Source organism: Rhipicephalus microplus, chromosome 1 (genome assembly GCF_043290135.1).
Source record: "Rhipicephalus microplus isolate Deutch F79 chromosome 1, USDA_Rmic, whole genome shotgun sequence".
NCBI classification, from domain to species: Eukaryota; Metazoa; Arthropoda; class Arachnida; order Ixodida; family Ixodidae; genus Rhipicephalus; species Rhipicephalus microplus.
The window spans coordinates 183222550-183249760 of NC_134700.1; the positions used below are offsets into that span (position 1 = coordinate 183222550).

The following is a 27211-nucleotide window of genomic DNA, read 5'->3' on the forward strand; positions in this document are numbered from 1 at the left end:
GTTGCTGCGGAAGTTTCCATTCCGTTTCAATGATTTTATTTAGGGACTTTGTTTCTTCGCGTATGATGAAGTATCTATCCGCTACCGCAACGCTATCGCTTGATCTTGTCATCCTGATGATGCTCCCTCGAAGCAACTTTCCACGCAAGTCTCTCAATTTTCTCGGTTGTTCACATTCTATGTATTGTACTTATATACCGTACCTCTGTTTATTTGCTAACACACATGGACAACGATAGGTAGGACAATAGCCGAATTGAGCACAGAAACAAATCAACTCGAGGTCAAATGCGTACTTGTCCAGAGGTACACTTAGTGGACACAGCAATGAGAAGATCTTGTGGGAATGTTTTGCTATAATGTTTTGAGCGTGTACCAATGTGTTTGGTCTACCGATATGAACTTTTCGCGTTGTCAGGTGCTTTTGAGGGGTAGCAAGCGAATACTGTATGTAGGGCAAATAATAAGTAAAACCAAAAGAATATAAAATAAACTCCTAGCTATATGCAATGGCAGTGAAATAAGAGAGGTGGTCAAGCGAGTGCCGCGAGAACATCACAGAAATGCTCTAGTTAGTCGCGGCCGCCGCCAGGTTCGCGGCGGCTTGTGGGCATGAAGACGCACATCGCAACGTTTCGCTGTGCTGTAAAGGCCGGGCACTGCAGCACACATAATGCCAGTTGCAAGGAAGTCGCGTCTATTTTAAGAGATGCTTCTGAAGATTCAATAAACGAGCTCATTATATTCTCTTGACGCCTCTCGTCTTTTTGGTGCTCTTCGTGACGCCAGAGAAGTAAATCATGTGACGTCATTAGGGTACATCCTCTTGATTGGTCAACATGCAAGAAGTATGAGTTTTTTTGTCTGCTACTGCGCTTTGCTATGCGGTCATCCACCCGTTCCTTCTTGTCTCACATGACTATCACGCATGATCAACTCATTTCACATTATAGTGTATATTTCCGATTGCGCACGTGGAGATACCGGCATGTAGCCTAAAAGAACGAAATTCGTATAGGGTCAACGCTTATAGGGCTGACGTTATAAACACGCTATATGAAGAGGTAAGTGGCAAAGAAGAGATATTGTCAGTAGGAATTGTATACCTAGAAAGAAACCCTTTCCTCGTATTTGAACTCGGAAGGGTATAGGGTCCCTTTAGAGCTTGAAGTAAAACGTCTACAATCTGCGAAATTCTTTCTGTACCATTCGCTTAGCCCCGCTTGTATCCAGGAGCAGTCACCTCCAAGCCACGCTCACCAAGGATGACAGTGCGCGCCGCCGCTGTGCCGAACTTTACCCGGCGTGGCGCGAGGAGAGGACAACCAAGCGAGTCAAGCACGCATCGTGGAGGGATTTTAACGCAATAGCGTTAGAGAGCTCGTGTCGCAGAAATTCCGCCGTCGGCGTCGGCACCGTTAGTTGTGAGCGAGAAATTGTCCGTGAGTGAAAATTTGAGAAAGAAAGAAATAAAAGGACAAAACTTCCGGTCACACTGAGGATCGGACCCGGGCCCTTCGCGTGGCAAGCAGGTGTCCTACCACAAAGCTACGATGTTTTTTTTTCTGACATGGTATTTAATACAAATGCGGCGTACGTGTATACATAGCGTACAACATACGTAGGGTCAAATCATCAAACGTACAATGGTTGTTACAAAGTAAATCTCGTATAACACAATTCTAAAGGGGTATTTGAGTAGCACACTTCATGAACTCAGCATATCAGCGCGGCTGAAATTGCAGTTGGTCATAAAAACACCTTAGCCGCACAGTCATTTGCACAAAGTGATTTGGCGAAGACGCCATTGGTTTCACATGCCTATCCAACGTGCGAGGTTTCCCACAAACTATGCATGCCCATTAACAACAGCATGTCAACTGGCATTTCGTTGCATTTGGATGGTACAAGATAACGGATGCTGTGAGATTTTAAATCCAGATCATTTTATAAAGCTCTCTGCAGGGCGTCTCAGAAAAGTATGGCGTCCTTACAACTAATAAATGAATGTTTGATTGTTTCTGGAACTTCACAGAGGTGCAGGTAATTCAGGATACAAATATGCCTTTGGTGTTTACCCAGAATTTTACAGGTATTGTTTCTGTATGCACTTTGTAAAAAATGTCTTGTTTATTGGGAAATGGGCATTTTTATTACACGAAATAGCACGTCATGACCAGAAAATTCAATATATAGTGAGCGGTAAAGTGGGGCCGGAGAGAGCGCATCCAACACAGCATAATATAGGTATTTTCTTGAGCTAGAGAACAGGTACTCATTAGAGAATCTGGATGTCGGGAAACGCACTGATTGGAATACTTCACGCATGAACCCTTGCAGATAGAGAGGCGATGCAACATTAGTAGATACCACTAACGTTTGTAAAACATTTGCGAAATTCACCTGCAAGAGTGTTCAAAGCAGTGGATGAGCACAGTCACGAAGATAGGAAAAGCCCCACACCAGTAGTTTAATAAAAGGGTGTACCAACCCAAGACCACCTGCACAGACAGGTCCAAAAATTATCTCGCTTCATTGGTTCATTGGTGGACGACCAAATAAAGGTAGCAAATATACACTGAAATTTCTGTTTGTAAACCCTAGAACAACAAATTATTTGCAGAACGTAGAATATTTTTCTTGCCAAAAACAGGTTGCATGCTTTAGCTCTGCCTAAGATAGAGAGGTTATGAGGAATAAACGTCTGGGCATGGCGCTTTAGGGTGGGTACACGTTATTTACCATAATTTGCGCTTGATCTATATGCATCTAATGGAACGCATTGGTGTTTTGGTGGAATACAAGACCATTATATATCCTGAAATTGGGTTGGTTTATATGCACACGTGCCAAACCACGGTCTCAAGCTTTTAGCAAAGTTCATTCGGGCCCCTGAAATTTTTTCCAATTCTCCGATTGTTGACACCGTCATTTCTATACTAGAAATATCTGTGCAAGTGAAGGCTAGGTCATCCTCATACGCCAAAGCCTTTACCTCAGTCCCTTAAGCACTGAAACCCGGGACGTTATTAAATCGGATTACACTTAAGCGCAGTGGCTCCAAGTAAAGAGCAAAAAGCATTGGCGACAACGGACAGTCCTTAACAATAAACAACGGACAGCCCTTAACAAAGATAGCCATTAACAATTAATCGGGTTGAACATTCATTGTAGCCCAGTCACAGTGGTCTAGTGGCTAAGGTACTCGGCTACTAATCCGCAGGTCGCGGGATCGAATCCCGGCTCTGGCGGCTGCATTTCCGATGGAGGCGCAATTGGTGTAAGCCCCTGTGCTCAGATTTTGGCACACGTTAAAGAGCCCCAGGTAGACAAAATTTCCTCAGCCCTCCACTACGGCGTCTCTCATAATCATATGGTGGCTTTGGGACGTTAAACTTCACATATTAATCAATCAACATTCATTGTAGCATAGTTTTACACGTTTAAACATAGTGGAGCCAACGTTAACAGGTTCTAGAAGAGAAAACAGAAAAGAATGGCGAACCCGATCAAAGGCTTTCGCCAAGTCTACTTGTAGTATTGCCAGTTGTTCATGTGAGTGTGTACAATGTTCCATTACTGTGCGAGCAATGTGTATATTAGTTTGTATTGAGTCACCTTTTAAACCGCACATCTGATGGGCACCAATGTGTATTGACATTGCTAATTGAAGCCTGTTTAAAGTACCTTTGAAGAAATTTTGTAATCAACGTTGCCCAATGTAATTGGTCTGTAGCCATCAACGTTACAAAGCTTTTTTTTCTGAGTATTTTGGAATTTGAACAGTGTGGATTTTAGTAAAACTGTGAGGGACTATCTCCAGATTCCAACTCAGCGTGAAAACGTCGAGCAGTACAGGACACAGTATGAATTTAGATGCTTTGTTAAACTTGCCGGATATTCCATCAGGTCCTAGCGTTGTCGACAATAGTAACTGTTCAACGGCAAGTTTTATTGCTTGTATAGGGAATGACCCACTAATAGATTCACCTTCCTCGGCAGTTAGAAGATTCACAAATGACAAAAACTGCGTCACCAGATCTTCATTGTCGTTTTCAGAAGAGGCGCTGAAATATTCTTTTTATAAGTTTGAAATTCTGACATAATTTCACTGGAATTATTGACCAATAATCCTCCCGAGTAAATGTCTGGTTTTAACTTGATTTCAGCGTTGACATATTCATCGATTAAGGCTTGACGTGTGGGCTACACTGAATGCAAAAAACGAGTATTGTGGGATCGAACACGGACACCTCTGTAACCTTAAGCGTTATACCTCTAGAGTGCGTTTTTGGCATTAGCAATTTCGGCTGCTATATATAGCAACCAGGGGCCTCACGCTCAATGATTGATTTGTGGGGTTTAACGTCCCAAAACCACCATATGATTATGAGAGACGCCGAAGTAGAGAGCTCCGGAAATTTCGACCACCTGGGGTTCTTTAACGTGCACCCAAAGCTGAGTGCACGGGCCTACAACATGGTCTCACGCTCAAATTCATGTAGGTTTTGAAGATTTTGCTTTAGCATGCTTTCTTCTAATGTTCCAATATTCTAAAGGCCCACTGCATGCGGGCCCCGCCACGGTGGTCTAGTGGCTAAGGTACTCGGCTGCTGACCCGCAGCCGGTTGCGGGTTCAAATCCCGGCTGCGGTGGCTGCATTTCCGATGGAGGCGGAAATGTAGTAAGCCCGTGTGCTCAGATTTGGGTGCACGTTAAAGAACCCCATGTGGTCGAAATCTCCGGAGCCCTTTACTACGGCGTCTCTCATAATCATTTGGTGGCTTTGGGATGTTAAGCCCCACATCAATCACGGCATGCGACACAAATACATAAAATAGGAGAGATAAGACCACAGCCCTCTCTGTATCCACTTCACTCTCAATCTTCGTTTCTTCAACGGCGACGAAATCGAGATGTCGGCTGAAGAGGAACTGGCGGAGCTGCACCTGTTTCTGCTTGGATCGTAGTCCACATACGTTCACCGTTGCAAAAGTGACTCTCTAGGGAAGCGCCATGGTGTCTGTATTCTTTTCAGAGTTGCATTCGCCGGTCTGGTGGAGAAGGAGCGCGTGAATGCACCCCGTCCCCACTACCCGGCCTCTTTGATCTGGAGCGTCTGCACTTTCCTGCAGGCTGTGATGACTTGTGATGACGTGACTGACGAGGACATGCAGTGGAGTCACTTCCCTCGCTTGTCGCGGATTTGAGTGGTGCTCGGCGTTTACTTATGAAGACGTCGGTGCATGCTCAAACATTGTTAGCAGTCATCTCCTTATCTAGTGCCTCATCATCAACCCTGCTTTCGAGACTTTCTTCCGAGTGCTTTTACGAGTGTCGCCGCCGTCTTTCGCGCCATCTTCTTGCGATACTTGTTCGGATGTCTCCGCTACAGCACAGTCATTAGCATCGTCTTTCTCGGCAGCTCAGGCTTCAACAACTACGGTAGGTGGAAGGTCGCCAGTTGCTTCAAGGACTTCCGTAGCATCCATAATGTGTTCTTGCAAAGCGTCATCAGGTGTTCGTATGCGATGACGCAGTTTGTTGGCATAGTTCGCCACACATTCTTCAGCCGTGTGTCCAAACCGTCGACAATCCTCGCTGCGCGGTGTATGGCAGTGACGACTACTACTCTGTTGCAGCGCAGGCATAATGGTGGTCTGCCGGGAATGAGCACGAGGCTTTGTAGACCACAAACCGAGAGTAGATGCGGGATGTCGCACACACGGACTCAATCCGCGAGTGTCAATACGACATCTTGATTAAGGGTACGCATCTGTTGCATCTCTGACACTCTCAAAGTTTCCGCTGTAATTGACTTGATCTTTCCCAATGACTGCAGGGCTTCATGCATATATATATCTTCTAAACGTTCAGGTAGCCATAATAACTTCGTTTTAACTTCCGTGGGCTCAGCGTCTATCACAACACACCTCCCTTGAATATAAATTCACCGCAGGTTACAAGTTTCGTTTTCGCTAGTGCTGTCCTGTAAGTCACCATCCAAACATGAGACATTTGAAACTGTCCAATCGAGGTTACATCTGTAAGATCTACGGAGAGCATCTCGAAAGTCCTGTGCTCGGTATGGACGACCAGCAAGGTCTGCATGCAGAAAAACGGAGTCGCCGACGAGCTTACCAGTAGGAAGATGGGGCAGGATGATGCGGTATTCATTACTGCTGGTAGAAACCTGAGCAGTACCTTGGCTTGAAGCCGGTTGATTCTTTGCAGCGGAGAACATCAAGAACGCAACCATTCCGAACGATGTTGCTTGCAGCTTCGTAGGGAAAAAGCACTACCTAAATGCCATGTATAGTGGACGAAGTGTCCTTAACGCATTTTGTTCGCCAGGTGTCACGACGAAAACGAGCCAATTCGGCGATTTGTAGGCGCATTTGGGAGGCCATCAAGCTACATCGAAAAAGGCTGAGATAATGCAACCATCGCTGCTAACTTACACAAAGGAACTTTCAAACAGCTCTAAAGATGGACAACTTTGTTCTTCTAGCGGAAAACATATATTGCCTTTCCAAAGGCGTTGATCAAGCAAACAGCAAACGCTAGATAATGTGCTGCCATCTGTGGGGCATTGTGAGATTCTTTATTGCCTCCTAGATGGCAAGCGCACGGCGTGTATCTTGGAGGCTGTGCGACTATTGCTTTAGATCGAAAACCTGTATGTACCTTTCGCGCTCGCGCGCTGGTACAATCGACTGTGTGCATGTGTGTGTGGGTGTGTGTGCGTGTGTGTGTGTAACCAACGCCTTCTCTTGAAAGATACCTGTCACGTGAGCCACAAAGAGGGTTCCCGGCCCTCTTCTGTTCTCCCCTCCTCCGCTGCCCAAACAATGCCGGCGTGGCGGCTGCTTTAAACCTTGCAACCTCTGAGAATAAATGAATATTTACTGCCGTCTCGAAGGCAACACAATCGTGCATTCAGTGATGGCGTCACTTCCGAATCCAGCGAAAGTAGAGGTGTCGGCTGCGAGCGCTCCTCGCAGAAAAAGCACTGAACCACGAGGAACCTCCCGTCCCCATGGGAAAGCCTGTGATGTCGCCGGAATCTTTCTAGAGGAGGCGTTGGTGTAACAAGACATATTAATAAGTATGCACTTAGCGGTTGAAGGGCGCACTAGGGGCTAGATTTCGCTATCGCGTTCAACTCCTAAAGGCGAAGCTTAAAGGACAACGCCGATGATTTTTTGACCATGTCAAGGTTATGGTGTTTCTATGTTCCTGAGACACTCTTGTCACGAGCCCAATAGCTGAAATGCTCAGAAAAATTGTAAATAATTTTTAATAAGCAAAATTGTGCAATATGGGAACCGAAACGCGACCATGTGCCCTGTTTGTGTATGACGTACTATTCGGTAGAGCCGAAGGCCGCATACTGGTTCCACCAGTGCGGAGTATGAAAACTGTGAAAGCCAGTCCAGCGAAGTACCGGCCAAACACCACAGAGGAAGGAAGAAAGCATTCCCGTACTTTTTTGATATGCGTGAATGCTTTAAGGGAGGCCAAAGCTTGCGCTAGTGTCACCACCTCTCGGTGTGTGAGGGCCTTCACAAAAGGGCTGTTTTATTTAACACGCGCCATATAAACGGACGAGTAGCAACGATGTGTTGCAGAGGCTCATCGCGTAGGCTATCACTCATGATTAATTACTCCACTTTAACCATCCCAGACGGCGACACCACTACACCGACCGGAAGCACTATGACAGTAAAGCCTGAGATATGAAAGGCGGGTCTGTAAAGCCTCCGGAGTTTGTGACTGCAGCAGTGGTTAACGCACTCGGCATCTTTTGTCGCAGCCCGAAAACTCGTGAGTTCGACCCCGATGATGAAACATTTATTGCTTTGCTATCTTATTGTGTGTGTGTTTTTTATGTCAATATATGACGGAGATATGCAGCTGTGGTTTTGGTGCACTGTGGCAAAAAACAACAACACTTTCGCGTTATTTTTTGCTTTTGTTTTTCGCGTTATTGTATGTAGAGCCGAGCTTATTGACGTCGTTAACTTATGAACTGCAGGCTGCCGCAAAAATTAGCTATTACGCATGAACGCATGGTCGCCTACTGCTTAGTTGTGCGTGTGTGTGTTAAAAGTAGTTTTGTGAAGAAATGCTGGTCTTGCATATTTGTGCAACTATAATGAAGGATTGCTTATACATATTGCAAGGAAGAAAAAGCAGCTGTAGTGTATCGCGTGACATACCAAAAATATCTTTATTTTAAAGAGAATTTATTCGGCTTTGACATTTTGATCCCCGTAGAGCTATCGGAATGATTCTGTATTCATTATAGAAATGAAACAATAAACAAACAATGAGTGAACGACGAGTCTGAAGTCACCCTGCAAGCTCAAATACGTGCGAAAACCCTGTGCGACGGTAGCTCTTCCGGGTTAATTAAAACCTCTTTGGTGTACAACACCGCTTCGCAAAGCTCTTTCTCAAAAGTAAGAGTCGTAAAAAATGCAGTCTGAATACTCGCGACGCATGCCGGCGGCATGCTTTCAAAGGCGCCGGAGCGCAGAAATCGGCCCATAGAACCCCTGACGCCGCCTGGCGGAGACGTGGCGGGAACTCTAGCATTTTCGGGACATGCGCGGTGCATTGGCGATGCGACACCGTTTTGCCACCTCTCATATTCTACCACCTCGCTATATCCGTTTGGCAATTCAGTCACGAAAATTGCTCAGACAAAGCGAATTGAAGGACGCCATTCAGCAGTACATATACGAACTCGGTCAAAAATTAAACGTAGGGATATAGACTGAACAAAAGATTTATTGAATGAACTTTATCGCGTGTTTCATATATCTGACCATTTTTAGGGAAATACAGTGTTCCTTAGATAATCATTTTAGGATTTCTAGTTTTCGCATACATTTCTTCATTCTGTTCAAGGGTGTTTACTTACATTATTATCGTTTTTTTACCCCCTTTTGGCTTACATAGCTCACAATCCGCGTACCTAAACCGAAGCCGTCTGCATATATTTTAAATAAATTTTTGTATGCCGTGCTAACATTATTAGTCGGAACAGAAACTGTGAGTGAATTAAAAATAACATCATCCGAATTTCATAAGTGTCTTGCTCTCGCTGCTGGCGAAGGTTCTAGATAACATAAATATATTCTTCAGAACAACAGCGACTGCTGCGTGTCACTTAGATAGCCATCTACAGTAAAAGATAAGTTACACTGAGCCATTTAGTGTAAATTATCATAACCGCTTTCTTGTATTCAAATAGTTGTAGAATATGTGCAGAATGTGATTGAACGTTGCTATTGATAACTGCTGCTGTCTTTGGCACGAACGCGTCATGAAAGTTCAGAAGTGATACAATGCGTAAGCTAATTAGGGACTCACGATTGTGTGTCCAATGTAACGTCCTAGAAGACATCCATGTCTTCTGTGAGTGCACGAGATACGCAGCGGAGGGGTAGTCTCTCAAGACAGCCTTAAACCTACAAAGGGCTAGGCCTCCTGCCTCTTGGCACCTCAGAAGTCCGCAGCAGTGGGAGGCTGCTTTGTCCAGCACCAGACCGGACCTGGAACTTCGGCTGGTGACTTGGGCGGAGGACGTCGCGGCTAGGCACTGCCTGGACGCCACAACCGGTAGCCTGAAGGCCGCCCACTACGCTGCTTTTTGAATTTTTTTAAAATATTATTTTACTTTTTGGCCTTCTGACGAATAAAGTTTTTCACCACCAGGCCCGTGGCAAAGTACTTCCAGTGCGTTACACGCCACAAAAACGCTACTCACATTCTTGCGGGCCACACGCCTGAAAGAAACATTGTAAATAGTGTAGTGCGTGTGAATGAGTGTATGTGCTATGTGTTTATCACTGTATACATCATAGTCATCAACCAGTACCTGGAGTAGAATGTTTGTTTTATTCGTCATTTTAATTGGCAGATTCCACGGAACAAGAGGATCAATGTAACACGTATACATGCTTCGCCCACAGGGTAAGGCAAAAGGAGAATCCAAACCTCCTGGCCAGGCCCTATTGCACTGGGGCAGCAGTAGCAATATCAGGAAAAAAGCCCCCCCCCCCCCCCTTTCCAAAAAAAATTTCCAGCTCTACAATGAAATACCTCTCTCTCTAAGAAACCCATCTTCATAGTCCAGTGGTTGTGGAGCTCGACTGCTCATCCGAGCGTACCTAGTCCGACCCTGGCCACCACGGCCACATGCATACGAATGGTTTGAATATGCTCGAGGCCCATGTGCTAAAATTAGGGTGTGCATTATAGAACCCCAGATTATCAAAACCTCCGCAGCCCTGCAATACGATGGCTCTCATAATAGGATCGTTGTTTTGGAACCTAAAAACTGCGAGATTCACTTATATGATACAAGGAAAACATAATGTCAAGACACAGGCGACAATGCAGTATACCACGCATAAAAAGGGTGTTCCTGGCTCAGAACGAACTGACCACCGCAATTGGATGTGCGAAGCGTCCCAGGCGATCACCGGATAACGCGAGCGAGCCAAAAGCGACGCATTGCAAGTGCAGAGCAGGCATTACCGCGCCAACTTTTCTTAATATTATCCGGTGGCGCTCACTAGACGACCAGATAAGCAATCTGCAAACAGCGTTGCTGCAATAAAAAAAAAAGAAAAACGAACCAGTCAGAAACAGCGAGGAAGCATCGATGTTGACTGAAAAACGCTTCGAAGGAAGCGACAGTGCGGAAGAGGAAATGAAGGGCATCTAAGTAATAACAGCAAGGGCGGCCGAACAGCATAGGCGCGCGCCATGCCATTCTCCATCCGCAGCGTCTCTGCTTTGATTATTTATGTTTTATTTCGCGCGGGTGCTTTTGCGCTTCCCTGCTCTGAGCGATGCTTGTGCTTCCTCGAACACACGCCTCGACGCCCAAGCAAAGCCGCTGCAGGGGTCACACCGCAAAGAAAGATCGCGTGGTGTTGAAGCCGAGTCTGAGATATTTCCCTCGCTCTTTGCGCGAAGCGTCAACCAATCGCGTTGGAGGCCGCCCGTCGCTGTGTGCTTAGATGGATCCTTCCGTGCGCGTCCCTTAATTGGCAAATTGAACACGCCAACGGGCAGTGCACGCTATACCGTTCCATTCTGGTTGTTCGCGCATATTTTTTGTTGTCTATAGCGCAATGGAAGACAATAGGAAAAACGTCTGGGACGAGTTCGCATTGGCCGAACGACGCATATTTTATAGAAAGACTAAACAAGGCAATTTGTATGGGGAACCATTTCAAATTTTCAAAAGCATCGTTAAATAAATTAAAATGCTGACCGAGGTAAAAAGTCAAATCGGAGAAACGTCTCTGCTGCCGCACGAGAGCTTTGTTCGTCGTCACAAATGCCGGCATTGGCGTTGTCGTGGAAAAGGGAAGAAGGGGCAGTAAGGGGGTTAAGCAGTTAGCCCCCCACTCGTCGTAATTATTCAATTTCACATGTGTATATGCACACGCACACACAGCAACATACGCACAAACGCACTTGAAGGCTGCTTGGACCTTTTCCCACTTTCAGAACCATGCTGTGTGGGCCCTTTATCGTGAGCGTTTCTTTTTGCTTCATTGCATTTGTCCCCAATCCGATTTTATTGCTGATTAGGTCGAACGTGTCACGCTTGCAATAAAAAAGACGAGTGGCATGCAAAAAAAAAAACTTTTGAAAAAAATTCGGGAGATCCCATGCACCTCGGAAATCAACGTTGTGCGAAGCACCCAGAATTAAGCAGATGGATGGAAGGATGGATGGATGGGTGGGTGGATGGATGGGTGGATGGATGGGTGGATTGGTGGGTGGATGAATGGGTGGGTGAGTGGGTGGATGGACGGCAAGAGTGCTTGTAATATGCGAAGAAATTCTTCGCATTTAAAATTGAGAACATGGGTGACGAAGCCGTCTTACAGATATTCAACCACGTCTCCAGTACGTCATAGAGTGCAATGGCGTCTGATAGAGCCTATATTATTTTTCATGCGTATACACGAAAGATGAATAGTGTTTTAACGCAGCCATAGGCTCTAACATGTCAAGCTTTAGAAAGTTTCTAAGATCGCTAAGCTTGAGCGTTGGATTAGTTGATGCAGCATAGTTTCAATGTTTCACAGCGCATGGAAACAAGACCAACAAAGAGGAGAGACAGAGAGTGCTAAACGCCTAGCTGGCTTTTATATTCTGGCCACGGCAATATATATCCACTTTTCTAGGACAGAACAAGAAGAAAATACAAAGAGAGAGACACAGAGAGAAAGGAGAGCTGGGAAAAATACTGAAGGCTTGCTTTCCTTCTGAATCTTATTAACGCACTGGTATTCAGATGCCTATGCTTCGGCATGAAAGACATTTAACAATGATTTTGAGCTGTAATTTATATTCTAATAATTATCGCATAAACGCTGAACTGACGACATTACTGCGCTACTGTAATGCCTCATTAACTTGGAGGGCACTATGGCTCACGTTGTCATGCTCTAACCTTTGAGATACAGTGGAAACCCTGAACTATTAGCCAGCTGTCAGGCATTCAATGGACGAGCGCGCACTCGTGTGACCCGACAGTTCTTACCAGACGACAAAAGCCATCTTTTGAACAGCCGAGTTCTTCAGAAGCTGAGAAATGTGGCATTCATTCCAGGGTGGTTGAAGAGGACAATGAACTGCTTAGGTCTTAATCATGATCGTAGGACACCACACTGCGCAAATAACTTGTTACAACTTGAGTTCCCACGCAAACGCCTGAGTGAGCATTTCATTAACCTTTAATGTATCATTCAGACGTGCTTGCAATGTGTACATTTTACGGTAGACTACTAGATAGAATTGTGAAACCAGGCGTTAACAGCGAAAAAGTTTGTTTTGTGGCGTGCCCTGCTAGAGATACGCGAAGTTTTATTTTATTTTATAAAATAAAATAAAACTTCACGTAGAACAGCTGTATAAATTTGCTCAAGCTGACAACAATGTAAGCGGATAACACGCTCGCGGGCTGCAATGCAAAGCACGAATGCAAATGATAAACACTGAAAGAAGAGTGAAATAGCGACATGCACGTGTACATATGAAATCTCTCGTAGTTTGCGTCAGGGTTTCTTTTTTTCTTGCAAGTCACAGTCATCAGCACCGGCAAACGTTTAAAGGAGAAACACAAACAAGTTTGGCGGAAAAGAAAGGTCCCTTCAAAAATCGCTTGGGCGACCTGAAGGGCCAGTACAAATGGGAAAATGTGGGTCCTAGTTCTTTTATAATTCTTACTTTTAGGACATCCAGAACATGCTGCTTTTATAAAACGCTTCATTGCGCTGCAAGTGTTTTAAAATGTAAGGGCTGACAAGTTCCTGATAGTTCTCCGGAATGACGCTAAATAAATGAGTTCTCGGCCATTCAATTTCCTGACATGTGCGAAAAACTCGGATCGTTTTGCTGTTGTATCTTAGCGTATTATGGGGATTTATTTTCTTTTCAATTGTTATCTCGGAGGAGACATTCATTTTTCTGTATTATGGAGAAGGGCTCAAAAAAGAAAAGCTAAGTCAGAAATAGAAATGTAACATCGCATAAATGTTCTCTAAAATACACAGGAGTTTGTATTGTGCATTGTGAAACAACAACAACGACAACAACAACAACAAAAAAAAATTGCCAAAAAAATCTGAAACTTGACTCGGAAATTGTTGCATAGAATTCATAAATCACTGGATACTTACAAAAATCATCGTTTGTAGCGTTTTTTTATACATAATGTCTCGGAAAAGTTTTTCAAAGAAAGAAATAGTTGATTTGATGTTGGCGCTAGCATTCACCGACTAAGAAAATTCACATGCACGGTTTGAGACGCACAAATTAACATATCAACATTCATCACACCTTGAAGACTCGCTGTCACAAAGGAGTCAGAAGGAGGAAGCCAAATAAAGGGAACTTTGTGCTTCGGGACAACTAAGTCTTCCTGGAGCATCGCTAGACAGCGCAGATAATAGCGCGTGCACTGTCGAAACCATACACCTTGAAGGGACGCTGCAACACATTTTTAGCATTGTGGGAAAAAAGCACCACCGAAGCACTCCTTACAAATAGTAAGGAGCGAAAGCTCAAACGTGCGACCTCGGTGTTTAGCAGTGGGTTCAACTCAACGTGGTCCTGAAGTGTTTAACAATTACTGGTTATATGTTCGTGTTTCTTAATAAGATTATGCACACCTTTCGCTCAGGTTTACCACAGTGTTTATTTCACATGCCACACATTGTGTGTCGCGTGATCATGGTAATGGAGGGAATGTAATGAGCGGTCAAACGCATTCCGCAATGCGTTAATCACAGTGGATGTTCTCGAATCACACGCGGTCACAAACATCGCTGCCGAAGCCAATGTGTCGCTGCAGAAACTCTGGCCGAAAGCGCAGATCTCCTCGGGGAACGCGCTCCCGCAATCATAAGATTGATGCCACAACGCTGCATTGTTGCAAGCTACTGACAAGGTGAGCCAACTCGGCGGGGAGGTCTCGGGAAAAATTTTTGGGTGCGGGCTCGGTGCCATGGCTGTGACGACTTGACTCACAACAAAGCCAATGGTGCGCGTACTTTGGAACGAGGAATTTGATAACGCAGCCAATGGAGACCGCTTGTGATACCGCTGCCGAACGGATTTTTGTTTCTCCTAGTCATATACAGCTTTCGCCGTAAAAAGCAGCGGATCGGTAGACGATGCTCCCGATAACACGCGAGCCAAATATTGTTGCGCAGCACAAGGTCTGGAATTAAGACTGGGTCCTCACAGTTAACAGGAAATCACTCCCTCTTCCTCTACAAGTGACGTCACTGACACAAACTACTGCGCTATATACCCAAGGCCAAGGGCTGTTTTAGCGATGGTGAGCTGCACAGCTACTGTGATCACCGCGAGGCGCCGCCACAAGTCCGCGCACATGCTCGCGATCACTATGAAGGTTAGCTGCGCGTTCGAAGAAAAAAATGAAATTAAGTGCAAAAGGCCATGACGCGTGCTGACGAAGGAACACATCTTCTTGTTATGTCATCGTCCTCCCCCCTGAGCAGCTATCTACGCCCTCGTTGGTGCAAAAAAAGAGGGAGAGCACTGATAGCATACGGCAAGTTCCGTAACTCTAATCGTATGTCACGCACTCTGGAAAATTTTGCGGCAGTTGATTCACCGAGCAACAAGCTCTTTTAATGAGGCGATTGGACGATTTCTTCAAAAAGTGCAGCAAAACCTCGTCTGCCACAGCCTTACTAATTTAGCCAAAAGCAAATGTGTGCTGTACGCTATTCTGTCTCTCAGAGGGTTTGCACAGAGATGCACAGAGCAACGTTGACGTGTGACAAGTGATTGAAGCTGCTAAGCGTGACGTCGCATATGTTGAGAGATGTGGCTGTGATCAGTTATGTTAAAACTTTTATAATTAGCAACAGAGTGGTTCAAGGCAGCCGCAAAATCTTTGGCGTCCAAAGAAAACCACCGGTTGGTATGTGTCACTAGATTAGGGCAAGCCCCACTACCAAAGCATGGTTACCCACAACTGAGGAATACCGAGCCCAAATAACGAGCACTGTACGCCATTACCGAGCACGGTGCCTCACTGCCGAGCAACCCTGAGCTCTACTACTACAGTATATTTCTAGAAACTGTACTACTATAGAGCACTACCTAGCATAGTCAAGCCCCGCTACTGAGCACGGTTCCTCACCGCCGAGCAACACCTTGCTCTACTACCGAGCGCTACCGAGCTCCAGCAAGTCCCAACACCTAGCACAGTTAACCACCGCCGAGCAACACCGTGCTCCACTACCGAGCATGGTTCCTCACTGCCGAGCAAAGCCATGCTCTACTACCAAGCATAGGCAAGCCCCACTACCGAGCAACACCGTGCTCTACTACCGAGCACTACCGAGCACGGGCAAGTCCCAACACCTAGCACGGTTAATCACCGCCGAGCAACACCGTGCTCTACAACCGAGCATGGTTCCTCACTACCGAGCAACGCCATGCTCTACCACCACGCATAGGCAAGCCCATCTACCGAGCAACACCGTGCTCTACTACTGAGCACTACCGAGCACGGGCAAGCCCTGCTACCGAGCATGACTCCTCACTTACGAACAACACCGGGCTCTACTACCGAGCACTATCGAGCTCCAGCAAGTCCCAACACCTAGCGCGGTTAATCACCGCCGAGCAACACCGTGCTCTACAACCGAGCATGGTTCCTCACTACCGAGCAACGCCATACTCTACTACCACGCATAGGCAAGCCCCTCTACCGAGCAACACCGTGCTCTACTACCGAGCTCTACCGAGCACGCGCAAGCCCTGCTACCGAGCATGACTCCTCACTGCCGAGCAACACCTTGCTCTACTACTGAGCCCTACCGAGCTCCAGCAAGTCCCAACACCTAGCATGGTTAATCACCGCCGAGCAACACCGTGCTCTACAACCGAGCATGGTTCCTCACTACCGAGTAACGCCATGCTCTACTACCACGCATAGGCAAGCCCCTCTACCGAGCAACACCGTGCTCTACTACCGAGCACTACCGAGCACGCGCAAGCCCTGCTACCGAGCATAACTCCTCACTGCTAGCAACACCGCGCTCTACTACCGAGCACTATCGAGCTCCAGCAAGTCCCAACACCTAGCACGGTTAATCACCGCCGAGCAACACCGTGCTCTACTACCGAGCATGGTTCCTCACTGCCGAGCAACGCCATGCTCTACTACCAAGCATAGACAAGCCCCTCTATCGAGAAACACCGTGCTCCACTACCGAGCACTACCGAGCACGGCCAAGCCCCACTACCGAGCACGGTTTCTCACTGCCGAGCAATACCGAGCTATACTACCGTGCACTACCGAGTACGGGCAAGCCCCGCTATCGAGCTCGGAAAGTTTGAGCCTTCAACTTAAACACTGTTTCGTGATGTGTCACGCGTCAAAAACGCGAGAAAGTGGAAAGGAGACAGAGACGGAAAGGGATAGAAAGAAATGAAAACAAAAAATAGAGAAGGGATATACCGGGACTAATGACAAAAAATGAAGTAAGCGAAAGACATAGAAACAGAGAAAATTAAAAAAACAAGAGCAAGAGGTAAGAAAGAGAGTGAAATAACAAAAGAAAAAGAAAGATAGAAAGAGAAACGGTCGAAGAAAAAACTGAGAAAGAGGTAAAAAATAGATAGGAAAATTGATATACTGGCTGGTAAACAGAAAAAAACAGACACACAAGAAAATCCAAGAAACAGAGCAACACGGAAGGAGAGAGATAAAGAAAAAAAAGCAGAGACATAAAATGACAGAAATGAATAACAAGAATAAAGGGCAACAAGAATTAGAATGGGAAAAAGGAATTGATGGAAAAAGAAATTTGGGAGAAAGATAAAGAAGTAACAGGTATTAAAAACAGATACAAGAAACACAGAGGGAGTGCGAAAAAGAATTGAGAAAAAATAAGGAGAAAGATGGAAGCCATCGCAGCCTCGCACCACCAAAGTGAAGCCGCTGCAACTATGTTTTCTATGAAGCATCCTACGCTTTACAGATATTCTCTGAATTGATTCACCAAAAATAAACGAAGAAAAGAAAACCAACTCTGCGTGTGCTTAGGATTATTGAAACGATTGGTAAAATCTTTGCCGCCTTCTCTGAAACAAGGAATACGATAACACACTCGACGTCCGATACATTGAGTGTGTATCGTGGGCGAGCCTTTTTTTCTTTTTGAAGCACCGAGTAATCGCTTATCGTTATCTCTCTGTGGGACAGCGAAAATGCAAATTCTTTTGTTCGAGCTGCTCTTGAAATCTTAGATGAGTGCCAAACCTGGACGATTGGTTGTAACAAATGGCAGTTAAAAGCCCGACTAGGCTCATTTCAGTCGTGCAAGTGCTTGTTGAGCGACGTGAAGCAACGGGAAGTGTTTAAGTTCGAGCGTAAGATAAGTATTACACTCACACACACACACACACACATATATATATATATATATATGCTCTGAACAAATTCTTATGTGCTATAAAGACGTGTTCAGGTTGAGTCTATTGCGCTCTATGCCTTTGGGGACCGGCACAATCAAATGAGAAGGCATAAAGATGGCTTATGGCTCCGGGTTGTTTTATCCAAATGTATAAATAACCTTGTAAATTACCTAATACAAAATTCACGGATTCTTTTCTTTTGCCAATCGAGGACAAAGAACAACGATGTAGTCTTGTGCACGTCGATTTCATTCCTTCTCTTTTTCGCTTTTTTTTTTGTTGAGTGCGCAAAAAGAGACGTGCCTAAAGAATCCGTGCAAAATACGGTAAGGTGTCGCCGTGCTCACGTGCTGTCGTGGATTTAAGTAAAACCAAGGGCTTTGCTCTTGCGTAGTAGGTTGTGCCTTACTGCACACCAATATAAAGAGAAGGTAATAAGGTTAAAGCTTCTCGCCCCAGGGTATTGAATCCGTTTCTAAAAATCTGGGCTTATCGTGTGCCGAAACCAGGATAGAGTCTCGGGTCACGTCGTATAAGAAATCGCAGGATTGGTCTCCACTGCCAAAGTTTCTTTACTATGCATCTGAATATGAAACCTCTTTACGTACAACTTTAATATGAACGAACATTGATTTCTCCATTTCTAGTCCATCTGACAAACTTGGAGGACTCTTGAACTTAGTCTTAAAGCGTGAACACGGTAGTATAATAGGTTACTGCTCGCATCGCCTTCTAAATAATTAGCCCTAGTTAGCTTCTCATAGAAGACCTTAACCATACCGCAATGGAATGAACGTTTGGGTGCATAACATTGGCTGTTTCAAACTATTTCAGAATCCATGCTGCAAGAACAGTTGATGAGGTCCATCACGCCGTGTTTATTTATTTTGCGATTCGGAGGCGTACCGACAACGCGTCGATGAGGCAATACGCGCACCAGCGCAGCTGCCTGCTTTGTGGATGCTGTTGCTCAATCTGCTGATTAATTATGCATGAGCAAAGTGTAATGTAGTAGCCTTGCAAACCACCTATTTGTTGCGCAACTCACATGTATTTACGCCTGGTGTGATGTTACGCTTTTCCGTGGAACATTACATGCTTTAAAGACACTCCTATTATTACAAATAATTCTTGTATTATTTAATTACGAAGCAGTTGCTTCGCAACAGGGATAATACCACCTGTGGTTTAACGTCACGAAACTGCGATACGACTATGGCAGAAGACGTAGGGCACTCTGGAATTTTCGACCATTTGATGTTTCTTAACGTGCACCGACATACCACAGAACAAGAGTCTCGAGAATTTCGCCTCCAGCATTTCGCCGATATTTCGCCCGCAACCCGCGACGCCGACTCCGACACAGGAAGTTCTGTGAAACGAGCTCTTTAAGGCTTCCCGAGTGGTTGCAGCAAAATTTTTCACAAGCATCATATGATTTCAGTGCATTTGTTTAGCAAAGTGCAAACATTTTCAATGTGCCTATAGCATTCGGATACCAGGAACATGTTCGTTAATGGAGCACAATTCAGGCATATGTAACAGGGAATCGCTCAGGATCGGTTACCTGTTGCGTAACATGTAGTTAAAAGCGCTTCCCTGGATTTTCCTGTTGCGCGCTCGCTTTTGCGCTCCTCAACATTTCGCCATCGCGTTTTACGCTCCCCCAAAGTGGCGTGCTCGCACTTGTACCGACGCAAAGCTTACTTTAAACCTCGGACGAGACTGCGCAAACATTGCGTCATTATATGGTAAGCGACCAACTTCTCCCTTAACTCCTGATTCCGCCAGGCTAACTTGCGAAACCTTACATGATATGATTCATTTTCGTGTAGTTATAAGGTATAAGGATTCCTTATGCGCGCTGGCGTGCATATAGCGTGAAAAAATGAGTGTTACTGGGTGCATAAAGAGCCACGATAATGCTGACGTGTGTTCTCATGCAAGAAAAAAAAAAGGAAAAGTCGATTGAGCACGAGTTTAAGTTGGACAAAAAAAAAAGGCGTTCTTAGGAACCTTACGCAAGGCAAGGCGGCTTGGCAGGCCGAGTATTTCAAACCTCTCACGATGATATTACGACAAAAAAGAGAAATGCCTAGGCAATACACACTTGGAAATCAATACTAACTGAAGCATTTCTCATTCATGAAGTGGTTAATGAGGCATTACTCAAGTGTTCATCTTAAGCAGTGCTCCTTCTTGTGGCACCAATTTAGTATCTCAACTGGCGTGGGATCGCAGAAGGCAAAAACAACTACCAGTGATGCGATGAGTTTGGCTGCATATTAAACAATATACATCGATATTTGTGCCAGCCATCTCCGTGTTTGGCCTCGTTTACCGCAGTGCTTCCACATAACACCTTGAATAAAGCAATCATCTAGAGACGCAGAAAGATGGAAAAATGGGACCTCTAAAGGTCTACGCTAAAGTATAATAGTCATCTAATTTGTGGTTTGTAGTTGTATTCTAAATAAAGAAAAGACTGAAAAGTATAAAAAGGAATTAAATCATCAACACCCATTTCAAAATGAATTGCATTCGGTCATTTGTTATGCTGGTTTAGGTCCAAGTATTTTATAAGAGCTCATGAAATGTGCTAGACGAGTGCTGCCATCAACATTTAAATAGATTTTGGATGTGTTGGCTGATGGGAGAATACGCAAAGCAGTTATTGTGCATGTAGTGCAGATACTAAGTTTAAAATTTTGAACCAGACATTTATTTATGGCACTTGTGCACTTAACAAAGAGCAAAAAGTTGACCTCTGGATCCGTTCTTACTGAACGTTTTCAGACTCAATCAGTAAAAGGAAAGTAGACCTTTCTTTGTTCAATGTATCGCTGAAATACTTGGATCGCTGTGCGCAAAAGAGCAGTTTCTGGAGTTGGCTGCTAGATAACTACGCATATTGGGTCACCGACGATTGTCGGACTCTTATGACATCACACATACAGGATGATTGATATGAGGGGTTTAACGTCCCAACATCACCATATGATTATGAAAGACGCCGTAGTGGAGGTCTCCGGAAATATCGACCACGGGGGTTCTTTACCGTGCACCCAAATCTGAGCACACGGATCTACAGCATTTTCGACTCCATCGAAAACGCAGCCGCCGCAGCTGGGATTCAAACACGCAACCTGCGGGTCAGCTGCCGAGTGTCTTAGCCACTAGACCACCGCGACGGGGCCACACATACAGGAAAATATGGTTCCTTTCAAATTTGGGCTTTTCGTATGTTTTTATTTTCTCGTTTTTTTTCTCGCGCAAATAAAATGAGGTACACTTTGCATGACGCATGATTGTTCTCTTGATTTAAAGATGCCTAAATACACACGTATTATTGTACGCTGTAGGAACAAGTCTGATATTATGATTTCCTTGTTGATTTCCTTGTTGTATAGTGAAGTCATTGTTCTCTTTATTCTGTTGTTGTCTACCAATAGTGTAAGTGAATTTATATGTGATTTCAAATGATCTTACTTTTTCTGGAATATCATGCATATCATGCATCATTACGCCCTCTGCAGTTACTCGAAAACAAGGATTGGCAGCATCAAAAATAAATAAATATTCAGGCTCAATCGCTATGTGCAACTACAACTGAAGGTATAAGTAATTTCATGGCATGCTCTAATGAAAGATGCGAATATTCAGAAGGAATCCTGAATGTGAAACCATGAAAGCGCAGTTTTATTGTTTGCCTCTAAAATGCTTTCTGAGCTTTTAGTACTGCTGAATGCAGTGTTGTCAACAGCGGACTTCACTTCAGTCACCCTTTCTCTCTTTCATTTATGTCTCTCCCTCTTTCCCTAGAGTATGGGGAAAAACGCACATTCACTGTGTGTGAAGCGGTGGATGGCAAAAGCTTCTTACTACTTCAATGTTATAACTTGTAACAGAAAGATAAATGAATGCATAAGTTTGCACGGCGCAAGAAAAATGAGGACGTTGAGAGGACACAGCACAAAAGCTGACTTCAACTGAATTTTATGAGTGATGACGCCTGAAATATATACACATGATAGCAATGAGCCAAAGCTTTCGTTTCGTTAAGTGAGGGATGCAATTCTTTCCGAGTTTTGGTATGATTGTCAGCCTTGTGGTTATTTGGCTTGCTGCCTTCCGTGCGTAGTTAAGCAAGAACGACGGAGGCTTTAAGGCACAACAAAGAACAAAATTTTGTTGAACACTACGTCTCATACGGCTGGGTGGACCTAAAGGAACATGGGGCTGCGCGGCGAAGACCATGACTGTAATCAGCCAGCGTGGATGGCAGCGTGTGTCCTTGGTAGCCAAGGCACCACTGCTCGGTGTAGCGCACAGGCTGCCACGTTTAAATTTCGCAGGTGGGCCACGCGCACCGCCACTGCGCAAAACGTCGTGCCACCTTTAGACAGCCGTTCGTGGTTCCCACAGCCTGCGCTACTGACACGATACGTCAGATCAATTTGTGATCCGTTCAGTAATGCACACAGATGGAGACAGTACGCACACAGACGGCGTGCAGATGTCACGAAAATGCAATTATAAAGAGAAACGTCGCATGGAGCGTCTGAATAAACGCTGTCTTCCGAAACTACAGTGAAGACATCCTTGTTGCACAGAAAGCCGTATTTCTGCATGGCTACGAGGTGGACAATTGTATTGCGATTCTTACATTGGAGTTGGAACTAAATGAATTCTTTGTACAACGGAGTGCTAATCACTACTAAGTTTGCACGATTTGGCATGAGTGATGCTCTGTATAAGGAAAAAGTTAGGTAAAAAGAAAATAAACATACAAACCTGCTGTTCATCTGCCTTGAACATTTGTTAAAGCCGAATAATTAGATTGAGGCTTGTTAGAACTTCTCATCACTACAACAAGAGACCAAGGAGAGCACTGTGACATTTTATTGTTCGCATTACGTATCTGCGCTAAACAACTGACACATCTGACAGTTTTTTATCCCGCCTAGAAAAAAACGTAACGCACGGCTGACTAAATTAAATCTGCAAGTGATGTAATCTATATTTAAACCTATCAGGTATATTTGTCATCTATAATTTATTATCTATGAACAGCAGAATATTTGTGGCGGCGAGCAGTAATAGAACATCGATCAAAAAAAAAACTTTTCTTGTCAAATGCCTCAAGTGATCGTGCGTAAAGGGACGAAGTAATTGAATGTTGTATCATTGTATCAATATATATGACAACTGGAAGCGATTGATTTTCAATGGACGCGGAAATGTTGTAGGCCCGTGTGCTCAGATTTGGGCGCACGGTAAAGAACCCCAGGTGGTAAAAATTTCCGGAGCCCTCCACTACGGCGTCTCTCATAATCAAATGGTAGTTTTGGGACGTTAAACCCCACAAATCAATCAATCAAATCAGCGATTAATTTTCAAGAAAACCACTTCGTCCAGGCTACGTATTGAACCGGGCGCTTCCTTTCTCTTTATTTTTCTGTGTATTCAGCATGGTGAAACTATTTTCTTGTTAGAAAGTGCTCCTTTCAACAATGTTTCCGTTCATCATCATCATCATCATCATCATCAGCCTGGCTACGTCCACTGCAGGACAAAGGCCTCTCCCATGTTCCGCCAGTTAACCCGGTCCTGTGCTTGCTGCTGCCAATTTATACCCGCAAACTTCTTAATTTCATCTGCCCACCTAACCTTCTGTCTCCCCCTAACCCGCTTTCCTTCTCTGGGAATCCAGTTAATTACTCTCAATGACCAGCGGTTATCCTGTCTACGCGCTACATGCCCGGCCCATGTCCATTTCCTCTTCTTTATTTCAACTATGATATCCTTAACCCCCGTTTGTCCCCTAATCCACTCCGCTCTCTTCTTGTCTCTCAAGGTTACACCCACCATTTTTCTTTCCATTGCTCGCTGCGTCGTCCTCAATTTAAGCTGAACCCTCTTTGTGAGTCTCCAGGTTTCTGCTCCGTAGCTAAGTACCGGCAAGATACAGCTGTTATATACCTTCCTCTTGAGGAATAGTGGCAATCTACCTGTCATAATTTGAGAGTGCTTGCCGAATGTGCTCCACCCCATTCTTATTCTTCTAGTTACTTCAATCTCGTGGTTAGGCTCTGCGGTTATTACCTGCCCTAAGTAGACATAGTCTTTTACAACTTCAAGTGCACTATTACCTATCTCGAAGCGCTGTTCCTTTCCGAGGTTGTTGTACATTACTTTCGTTTTCTGCAGATTAATTTTAAGACCCACCTTTCTGCTCTCCCTGTGTAACTCCGTAATCATGAGTTGCAATTCGTCCCCTGAGTTACTCAGCAATGCAATGTCATCGGCGAAGCACAGGTTACTAAGGTATTCTCCATTAACTCTTATCCCTAACTGTTCCCATTCGAGGCTTCTGAAAACGTCCTGTAAGCACGCGGTAAATAGCATTGGGGAGATTGTGTTGCTTTCTTTATGAAGCACTATGGTAGCAGTTGATCCCCTGTAGATTTCTTCCAGAATGTTTATATATACTTCATATATGCCCTGATTCCGCAGTGTCTGCATGACGGCTGACATTTCTACTGAATCAAACGCCTTCTCGTAATCTATGAAGGCTATGTATAGTGGTTGGTTATACTCTGAGCATTTCTCTATTACCTGATTGATAGTATGAATGTGGTCAATTGTTGAGTAGCCTGTTCGAAATCCTGCTTGTTCCTTTGGTTGATTGAATTCTAATGTTTTCTTTACTCTGTTAGCAATTACCTTTGTAAATAGCTTGTACACTACAGAGAGCAAGCTGATCGGCCTGTAATTCTTCAAGTCCTTGTCATCTCCTTTCTTATGTATTAAGATGATGTTAGCGTTCTTCCAAGACTCTGGTACCCTTCCCGTCAGCAGACACCTCGTAAACAGGGTGGCTAGTTTTTCTAACACGATCTGTCCTCCATCTTTCAGCAGATCTGATGTTACCTGATCCTCACCAGCAGCTTTGCCTCTTTGCATGCTCTCCAAAGCTTTTCTGACTTCTTCTATCATTACTGGTGGGGTGTCGTCTGGGTTACTGCTAGTTTTTATAGTATTAAGGTCGTGGTTGTCTCGGCTACTGTACAGATCTTTGTAAAACTCCTCCGCTATTTTAACTATCCTATCCATATTGGTAGTTATTTTGCCTTCTTTGTCCCTTAGTGCATACATCCTACTTTTGCCTATCCCAAGTTTCCTCTTCACTGCTTTGAAGCTTCCTCCGTTTTTCAGAGCGTGTTCAATTCTCTCCATGTTATACCTTCTTACATCGCATACTTTACGTCTATTAATCAACTTCGAAAGCTCTGCCAGTTCTATTTCGTCTGTTGTACTTGACACTTTCATGGTTTGACGCTTCTTAATTAGGTTCTTTGTTTCCTGGGAAAGCTTGCCAGTGTCCTGTCTAACTACCCTGCCTCCAACTTTCACTGCACACTCCGTAATGATACTCGTCAGATTATCATTCATTGTATCTACGCTAAGGTTGGTTTCCTCACTAAGAGCCGAGTACCTGTTCTGCAGCGACACTCTGAATTCCTGTACTTTCCCTCTCAGTGCTAGCTCATTGATTGGCTTCTTGCGTATCAGTTTCTGTCGTTCCTTCTTCAAGTCTAGGCGAATTCGAGACCGTACCATTCTATGGTCACTGCATCGTACCTTGCCAACCACTTCCACATCCTGCACAATTCCTGGGTGTGCGGTCATTATAAAGTCTATTTCGTTCTTATTTTCGCCATTAGGGCTCCTCCATGTCCACTTGCGTGACGATAGTTATAGCGCGAGAACAAAACGACGACACAGAGACAAGAAGGACACGAAAGACACTTCTTGTCTTCCTTCCTTCTTGTCTCTGTGTCGTCGTTTTGTTCTCGCGCTATAACTATCGTCATGCCATACCAACTAGCCCAAGCTGCCACACTTCAAAGTGTACTTGCGGTTTTCTCGTTTTCGGTAGAAGGTATTCAAAATCCGCAAATTATTGCGTTCTGCGAATTCTACTAGTAGCTCTCCTCTGGCGTTTCTAGTGCCGATGCCATAATCTCCTACTGCCTGGTCTCCAGCCTGCTTCTTCCCTACCTTTGCATTAAAGTCGCCCATCACTATAGTATACTGTGTTTTTACCTTACTCATTGCCGATTCCACGTCTTCATAGAAGCTTTCAACTGAAGCGTCATCATGGCTGGATGTAGGCGCGTAAGCCTGTACTACCTTCATCTTGTATCTTTTATTCAGTTTAATTACAATACCTACCACCCTTTCATTAATGCTATAATATTACTCTATGTTGCCAGCTATGTTTCTGTGAATTAGGAACCCCACTCCCAGTTCTCTTCTGTCTGCCAAGCCCCGATAGCAAAGGACGTGCCCATTCTGTAGCACCGTATAGGCCTCATCTGTCCTCCTAACCTCACTGAGCCCTATTATATCCCATTTAACACCCTCTAGCTCTTCGAATAGTACAGCTAGACTTCCCTCACTAGATAAGGTTCTAGCGTTAAACGTTGCCAAGTTCAGGTTCCAATGGCGGCCTGTAGTCCAGAGATTCTTAGCACCCTCTGCTGCGTTGCAGATCTGACCGCCGCCGTAGTCAGTTGCTTCGCAGCTGCTGAGGACTGAGGGCCGTGAGTTATTTGGCGTATCCATGTGGGATGTTTCCATGTTTCCGTTAGCACGATGTAATTGTGGCTGCAATTTAAACAGAAACATAGATGAATGTCACTTTGTAAATGTGATGAAGTTTGATTACATTTCGGTTTAGCTTGCATGCTATTTCAGTGTTAACGTGACATTTTGGAGAGTTGTTAAATTGTCTTTCAGGGTTTAGTTTGTTTACGTACCGATATCATCTTATCAAGTGAGTAGGTCAACACAGATTTCGGCATTATTAGAGAAAATTTGGCAGACCCCCCTACATCGGGAATCAATCATATGCGAAGCATAGATCAAGGAGCTTGCTATGTGGCACTTTTCAATTAACTTAACGTTACAAGGCATTTGGACGTAGTACTCACTAAACATATGTAGCAATTTTATATGCACTCTAGTATTTAAAAAACATACGAATGTGTCCACTGGCTGTTCAAAGTTGCGTAAGGGCGCCACCACTAACGGGCGCTCAACCAGCGGCAGCAGTGGTAGGCTCAAATGTTCAGTCCGTGTCGTCGGTTGCGCTAAGCGTAACGCTTGAGCATATGCCAAATTTTTCGGCATCGAGGCAAGTGTT

At 44.7% G+C, this 27211-nt stretch overlaps 1 long non-coding RNA gene across 1 annotated transcript in view; it reads left to right on the top strand.

The window, feature by feature from the left end:
• Positions 1 to 27211, top strand: part of LOC142769041 (uncharacterized) — a 205309-nt gene that overhangs the window by 27699 nt on the left and 150399 nt on the right. The window contains exon 2 of the long non-coding RNA XR_012885622.1: positions 7688 to 7827. This is a non-coding gene — a long non-coding RNA (uncharacterized LOC142769041). The remainder of the gene's footprint in view (positions 1 to 7687; positions 7828 to 27211) is intronic.